Source organism: Geospiza fortis, unplaced genomic scaffold (assembly GCF_000277835.1).
Source record: "Geospiza fortis unplaced genomic scaffold, GeoFor_1.0 scaffold54, whole genome shotgun sequence".
In the NCBI taxonomy this organism is placed as follows: domain Eukaryota; kingdom Metazoa; phylum Chordata; class Aves; order Passeriformes; family Thraupidae; genus Geospiza; species Geospiza fortis.
This window is the reverse complement of record NW_005054301.1, coordinates 5,088,600-5,096,524: the sequence shown is the minus strand read 5'-3', so window position 1 is coordinate 5,096,524 and position 7,925 is coordinate 5,088,600.

Below are 7,925 nucleotides of genomic sequence, written 5' to 3'. Positions count from 1 at the left end.
CGGGGGATGCTCGCTGGGCGGGTAAGGCAGCATCTCCTCGGGCAGCCCTGGGACAGCTCGCCAGGGCCGTTCTGCGGCTCCGGGAGGCGCGGACGGGTTTGGGTTGGTGGTGTGGGAGATTTCTGGGGACTTGGCTCTGTTTAGACACTGTTTGCCCGCCTTTATCTTGGACCGTGTACCAAAGTGTTTGTAACTAATGCTTGTGTCTGCCAGCCTGATGGGTGGCTGAGGCCCAGCAAGGCACAGGGGCTTCCCTGGGCTGCTGGAACAAGTTGGTGGCAGAAGCAGGGAGCGAGCCCCAGCCCCTCAGTGTCCCTCTCCCAATGTACTGGCCTACGCCACTGGCCTGTGATGGGAGATAAAATGTCACCCCACCGCTGTGTCATGTCATGGCTTGTGCCTGTCCCCACGTCATCCTGGCCACTGAATTCTCCTTCGGGGAGCTACACCTGAGGGTGTTAGATATGCTTTGTGCTGGCAGGGGGAGGAGGGGGAACCTTCCCCCCATTTCTCCCTCCCATTTTGTTATACTGAAGATTTTGAGAGGGCTGGTAGGTCATTCTAATGCTCTGGCCAAGCTGCTCTCCCCCAGTTTTCAACTTCATCCAGATTTGTCCATGGATGAAGGCCCTGCCTTCTCCCTTGCTTGCTTCCCCATTCTCACTAGCAGCACAGTGCATTTGCTATTCAGAAACCTTCTGAACAGAAGGAGTGTTTTCCAGGAGAATGAGAGAGAGAGAAATCTTTGTCTGGCTGACAGATGTTATTTCTGCATGAACATCTTTTTCCTTTTAACTGTTTAGCCACCATCTCCAGGACTGAGGTACATGCCAGCCTTTTGCCCTTTCAGAGAGTTCATGGGGGAGCAGGGTGTGAAGGGAAAACTGGGTGGGGAAACAAGGTATGAGAAAGCACTTTGCCCCATGTGGAGATTTACAATTCTGTAGAACTGGTCAGGTTGCCTGTCTGAGCAGAAGAGAGACAGCAAAATATGCTGTTTGGGGGAAAAGGTGCTGTTGTAGTGGTTTGCAGTGTTTATTCAGAGAGGAGAGAGAAGGAAGCAGAATGACTGACTGACTCTGATACCAGACCAGAGCCTTGGCCTCGCTGCCTTCCCTGCTGCCCTGCAAAGTGGTGGTCAAGGCTGGGCAACAGATGGAGAGGGAAGCAGAAGCAGCTCCTTCAGGAAGGATTTGTCGAAAGTGTCCTGGCAAAGAGCCACTGGCAAACAAATAAGTAATAAATAAAAGCAGGGAGGCCACCAGCACCCTGCAGCCTCTGACTCCATAGCACATATGGGCTTTTCTGGCTTCCCCGTGAGCTTAAACCTCTGCCTCTTCCCATGGCTCAATCCTGGCTCCTGAAACTACTTTCCAATGCCTTTCAGCTCCTTTTAAAATTTTTTAAATTTTATTTTTAAATTTCATTTTATGATAACATTTGGATTGCTCTGTAATGACTCTCCTCTTCAGAGCTTTCCCTGAGGTTAACTATTTCATCTCTGGTTTGGTGGCTGCTGACAATGGTAAGCCTAGGGTGGTCCTGCGCAGGACAGAAATAGCAGTGCCTGCTGGGGATGCTGATCAGGGGTGTGTGTAGGCCCTTGCAGGTAAATACTGTCCTCTTTCCATGCAGAGCCTTCTGGCCCATAGGAACATAAGGCAGATTTCAGCACAGCTTGAGAGCCTGCATCTGCACAGTTGTAAAAGGATGAGTGTCTCTGCTTTAAAATATTCCTTGCAGGAAATGCTCTTAAGAGACTTCGAGAGCTTTCCGAAAACACAAAGAAGATGGAGAAATGTTTTTAACACCCACAAGTGAATTCAATTGATATTAAACTAATCTATCACCTAAACTCCTTGGCAAACATCAGTGTGCTGTGCAAATGCTGACTCCTCCACGAGTCCTACAAACACCAAAGCCTTCTACTGTTGTCACTCCTGTGTTTCTTACTTACAATTAGTTGCTGTAAATATATTTTGTGTACTTAGCTAAGATCGAAGAAAATGTTGAATTGCTGATGCACTGTGCTCAGAGCAAAAGCAGGTTTGCTTTGAGATTATTTCAGGAGAAGCAGCTCCAGTCCTAATTTCCTTCATACATGGCTTGAACACATTCAGTCCCTAACCAGGTGTGACAAGAGAACTTAGAGCTTAAAAGATCCCACTTGGCATCTACCTGCACTTTGAGGTGCCTAAATATCCTTTCAAAGCTTGTTTGAAGTTACTGCTTCAAATGTGTCTGAGACTAGTAATTAGGCTGTGATCACACCTTGGTATTAGGTGTGGACAATGTCAGCAGTTTGCTCTCGCAATTACTGCAACAATGGGACAGACAGAGAGCTGTGCTCGCCCTTCCGATCACCCGGGGCACTATTGTTGCTGGTTAATGGGTAAGAAAGGGCAAGTCCCCCTGGGTCTCTCTGCAGAGTAGCTTGGTGAGGGGCACAGACTTACCTCTCCCAGCCTGCTGCACTTGTCTCTATGTCACCCTCACCTAACATGATGTTGTCCAGTCTTTGAGGAGCATGAACACCATTGTATAGAAGCATTTTGACACTGGAATCAGTTGTTTTTGGAACAATTAGTTCCAAGCAGAGTCCCCATGAGAAGCTGGGGTTACCATTTTGATCAAGGAGGGGCTCCTTGCAGTCATAGCTTGATCTTAAATAAAGATGTGTTTAAAATGGAGTACCAGAGCAGGGAAATTCAGCACTCCTGTTCAGTGGGAGCTGTGTGAAAACTTTAGGTGACCTGGTCCCCCCTCCCCAGCACCAGTCTTGTGTCTTGTCATCCACAGATTTGTGGGTGAACAGAGAGGAAGGCAGGATCTGAACAAAGACAAGCTCCACTGCACCCCCAAGTGCTAAAAGGCAGCTTGTGAGAGGTGGAAAAATATGTCATCATGTAATTTTGAGTTCCTCTAACAGAGATAGGAAAGTGCTCTGGCCCTGCTTCACTGGAAAATGCTGGGAGTTGATGGTAAGAGACAGGTGGGGCAGGAGGTGATGGAGATTGAGACAATGAGTCTCTTAATGTGCTGTGTTGGATGGGCAAGGGGAGGCCAAAATTCAGAGAAGCCGGGGGTGTGGGGGTTAGGGCAAGGAACAGTTTTGGAAATGTAGCTGGGGAGTGGCTCCCAGCTGTTGCCCAAAGTGAGTGTGGTGTCCTGGGGCAAGCTCTGGGGCCTCTGCACTGGCCAAGGTGAGCCTGTCAGAGGAATGCTCTTACCCATGCAGCAAGGTGTCCACACTAAGATGGCACACCAGGGAAGTGGCACAGGCTGAGGTGCTGAGATCGTGTGAGGGCTGGCAAGCTGGGCGGTGACTCCTGAGCCATGAAAAGTGGCTGGCCAGGGACCACAGGCATCTGTGCAGCTAGGATCACAGCCAGCACTGGGACAGCCTCTAGTAACACGGGGCTTGGGACACACCTGGCTGGAGGATCTGGTTCCACCAGCAGGTTGGGATGGTCTTCTTGGCATGGCTGTGGTTTGGAGCAGAATATTCATACTTTGAGATACTCAAAACCTGCCTGGATACAGCTCTGAGGAACCTCTTCTAGCTCACAGTACTTTGAGAAGAGAGGCAGGACTGCATGCCCTCCCTTCATCCTCAGTGCTTCTGAGCTTATTTGTCCTGTCTTCTGACAGATCCAGTCACCGTGGGGTAATCCCTAAGGCAGCATTAGAGAAATGACCAGAAGCTGAAGTTTGCCTAGCTTCCCTTTGTCTGCAAGCAGCATTCTGGAGGTTTCTACAAGACTAAGAGACTGCCAGGGCTTGCAGGCTCCAGGCTGAGGACATGCACTGTTCATTGTGTTTCTGGGCTGCTTTTCTCAGGGAGAGCAGAACTGTGTGGAAGTAGAATGGCAAAGAGGACAGAAAAATGAACCAAACTTCATAGACTTCAGAGCAGACTCGGTCTGTGCCTTGTTTGGCTCTTGACCTGCTGCTGATTAGGACAGATGAATTAAAGTCAGTACTAAGTTAATGATCAAAAAGCCACAACCCAAGTACCTGGTTTTAATCTTGCTGTGTTTGTACACTTCTGCTCTTTTCCTAAGGACAGGCTGATTCTCACTGATGAGCATGGTGTGATGCTTAGGGCTGAGCAGGAGGCTGCACTGTGCTTAAGTGGGTGGGTTTATAGCTAACATATGGTTTTTTAAATACTTAATGTCTATATTTCTTGCATTACAAAATGGTGAGTGATGCATTTCTTACTAGATATCACTTAAATATTTATTATAAATTTGGTCCAGCTGTATTTCAATGGAAAATGCAGTCCAATTGAAAATGCAGAATGTGAGCATTTAAAAGGTGGTTTCTCCTTGGTTATATAAAACTGCTTAAAATGTATGAGTCCAGAAAAGAAAAGAGAATAAGTTTATAAAAACATTTTTGATATCTGTAATGAATTTAACAATACTATACTGCTATACTATATTGTATTATTATAATACTGTGTCATAGAAACAAAATTTTATTCTAGGAGATACAAAATATAGCCAGTGATATAATCTGATTATTTTTGACATTTAAGAATTCAGTACTAGTAGACATTATCCTCTCACAATTCATCTTCATTAGGCTTTGAAAGGGAACCAGGCTTTCGTGCATTAACCTGCAGTAATTTTTCAGAACTTTTACTAAACTAATCTGTGTACTAAGTTAATTGAAACGATTTTTCCCCTCTACTTTCAAGAAAGGTTGTGTCTGTCAGAGCCACTTTTGCAGTTCATCAGGCTTTAGCTCCAGGTTCTCAGCCGCTGAGCAGATCTGGCAGCAAGGACATACTGCATAAATTTCTGGTGACTTATTTTTCACTGATGAGAGGGATCTGAGTCTTATCATGTAGGTTTTAAGAACTTCCAGTTTTAAATTGGCTGTCTTTTTAATTTAAAAAGTTTTTAGTTCAGACAAAATCTGATTACTTTTCAGTCAGGTGTATGTTTCCAAGAGCCATAATTCTTTTATTTGTTCTGGTTCCAAGTCCTCTTTATTGCTTTTTCCTTTCATATTACTGCTGCTAATCTTCTCATCAAGCAGTTTCACTTGATTTTTCTGTTGGGAAGTTTTCATCAAGCTTAATTTTCTTTTCTCCAAGTTTTTAATTACTTATGTTTTGTTGCATAAAATTTCATCAATTTCTTCCTTCTTTAAAAACAAACAAAGGGAATATTAATAATAATTGTGGTAGTGGCTGTGTAACCTCCTGAGAATTATGCATTTTAGAGACTTGCGTGTTTTGTTCAGTCATTTCAGGAGTCAGAGGATGGATGGCTTTGCAAATACAGTCCTCTGATACCCTACAGATTGGGCTGGGAAAAGCTAGCTGTGGAAAACTTTACTAAGAGAGAAACCATGACCATGTCCTAGGTCTTGTCTTAGGTACATACATATGCTTGGATGACTGTAGCTTTATGTCTGCTCCAGGTTTCAGGATTTTTTAATCCTGGCAGCTAAGTCTGAAGGACCAGCTGTTTATTTGGACAGTCCCTGCACAGAGTTAAACTTGAGGGGTTTCATTCCCTCTGTTATGGGAAGGTGAATTTCCAGCCCTCCTAAAAGGCATGTTGCAGTTTTTTTCACCAGAGAACAGATGTCACTCCATATTTCTTTGGACCTTGTTTTTTTGCTTTTTAGGGGTGTTTTTGTTTGGCTTTTTTGTTTGTTTTTGTTTGTGTTTTTGTGTCTATGTGTCATTTTGTTTGTTTGCTTTTAATGGGAAGTTTGGTTTTGTTTTTGTTGTTGTTTTTGATTTTGTTTGGTTTGGGTTTGTTTTGTGGAAAATATCCTGGAGGCAGCATAAATTTCTGTACACGTGTAGCCTTAAAAGTCCAAGCTGGGAGCAATACTTGATATCCATCCATCTCCCCAGCTGCCTGTGGGAGTCCTCTGTGCCAGTGCTGGGTCCTGTCCACCCCCTGGGGCAGGAGAAGAGCTGCGCAGCCATTTGATGGGACCCTGCTGACCCTTGGCTCCAGTGCTGCTCTCAGTGCTGCAGGCTGGTGTGCTCCCTGAACACCCTGAGGAAAGCTCTCTGTGCCTCAGAGCTCACCTTGTTTGAGAGGTAGAAAGCAGGGCGAGTGTTTGTTTCAGCAGGTATCTCCCCCCCGATTGAACAGAGCTAAGCTGGGTAGCTGGGTTTTGTGGCCATGTCCTGTGTGTGGCCAGCCTGGTGCTCTGCACAGCAGCAGCACTGTTGGAGCTCACGGGTTCAGTCTGGTCCTGCAGCTCATTTAGCATTGGATCCCTCTGTGACATGGTGGGCATTAGGAGGAGCCTTTCCAGTGTTCTTCTGTGGCTCCTCACGCCTGGCTTTTGTTACTTCTTGGTCCCCTCCCTCCAGCATCCCCTCCAGCATGACAGTCATGTGCCCGGTGACAGAGCTGTGCTGCCAGGAGAAGCATGGAAAGCAGCTGGGCAGGGTTTGGAGACCAGTGTGTCCCGCAGGTATCAGTATATCCTCAGGGAAAAAGCAGCAGTGTGGGATTCAGCTTCACTTGAATGTTGGTGCCCACTGTTCTGGGCTGCCTGTTCAGAGCTCTGTTCACCCTCCCAGAGCTATGGTTGGCACAAGGATGTTGGGATGAGCCAGAACCTCCATAGCATCTGTGTTTGTACAGATTTTTGTCTCTAGTGAGTGCAGGTGTGCTGCTGGCAATAGTGGAGCAGAGGGGTATTTCACTGCAGGATGTGTTCATGCTTTACTGGAAGTGCTGGTTGCCCCAGGGAGGTGGCAGCTGTGCTGAGGCCTCATGCATTCACACCTTGCATTTTCCCAAACTGGCTGGAGGTGTTTCCAGGTGGGGAGATGCTTCCCAGAGCAGGGACAGCAGCTATGAAGCATAGTGAGCACCAAAGTGCCCCTTATGTCAGTCACATAGTGGATGAGGAGGTGGAGACCCTCGCTCAGTCAGTAAATACCTTGCTGGTACTGCAAAGGCTGAATGTGGGATCAGGTTCTCAGGTGCTCAGTGCAGAGCCACAGTACATGGTGGCAAGTTGAGATATGCTGGGTGGGGATGCAGGAAGGGAGAACAGCATATACAAAGCCAGGCATAAAGCAGGAGCCTTGTCTGGGACTGGGCCAGGATACCCAGCCATTCCATAAACAGCTCCATTTCAGTGCTGCATCCCCAAACTTCTCTTCCAAAACGGACACAGAGCCTGTCTGATACCTAGTTGTGACAGAGCCTCGAGAGCTTCTGGGCTGTGGAGAGGCTTGCAGTGGCTGTTGCTGGGACACTAATCCCTGCAGGGTGGGGGGATCAGAGAGAAAGATACCATCCTGCTGACACTGGGTCCCCAGATCTCCAGCCAGCTGTATTCCTGGTGCTGGCTCTGCTGTGCCCAAACCACCCTGGAAGGGCAAGGAGGCACGAACTTGGGGAGGTTTGTTTTGCAGCCATCTTCTGCAGTGCCTCATGTTTAATTTGCCATTCTTTTCTGGTCCATGTGAGCAGTGTTTATGTGGAGGGCAGGGGGTGGCTGCCTGAGGACCCTGTACTGCTGGCAGAATGGGCAAATCAGCACAGGGGCTGTCAGCCCTTCCCTGAGCTGCCTGCATGGCCCTGTGTGCAGGGAAGGTAGGCTTGTGAAAAGAAGCCAGGGACAATCTCTCTGGCTTCCCTGATCCTAGACAGCCTTTTTCCAAGGCTGAATTGCCCATGAAGCATCTCTGATGGTGCTTTTTGGATGCAGTCTGTTTGAAAGGATGCAGCCCCCCCAGCAAACCTGCCAGGCTGGGCTGGCAGCCCCTACACAGTGTTGTGTTGTGTGCTCTTGCAGCAGAAAACGCTTGCAGGTCGCTCTGTGACCACCCCGCTGCCAAATCTGCCATCTGTCTCACATCCTCTGGGCGATGCTGTGCCTCCCAGCCCACGGCTTCTCTTCTCCCAGTGCCTTGTCCCTTTCCCAGC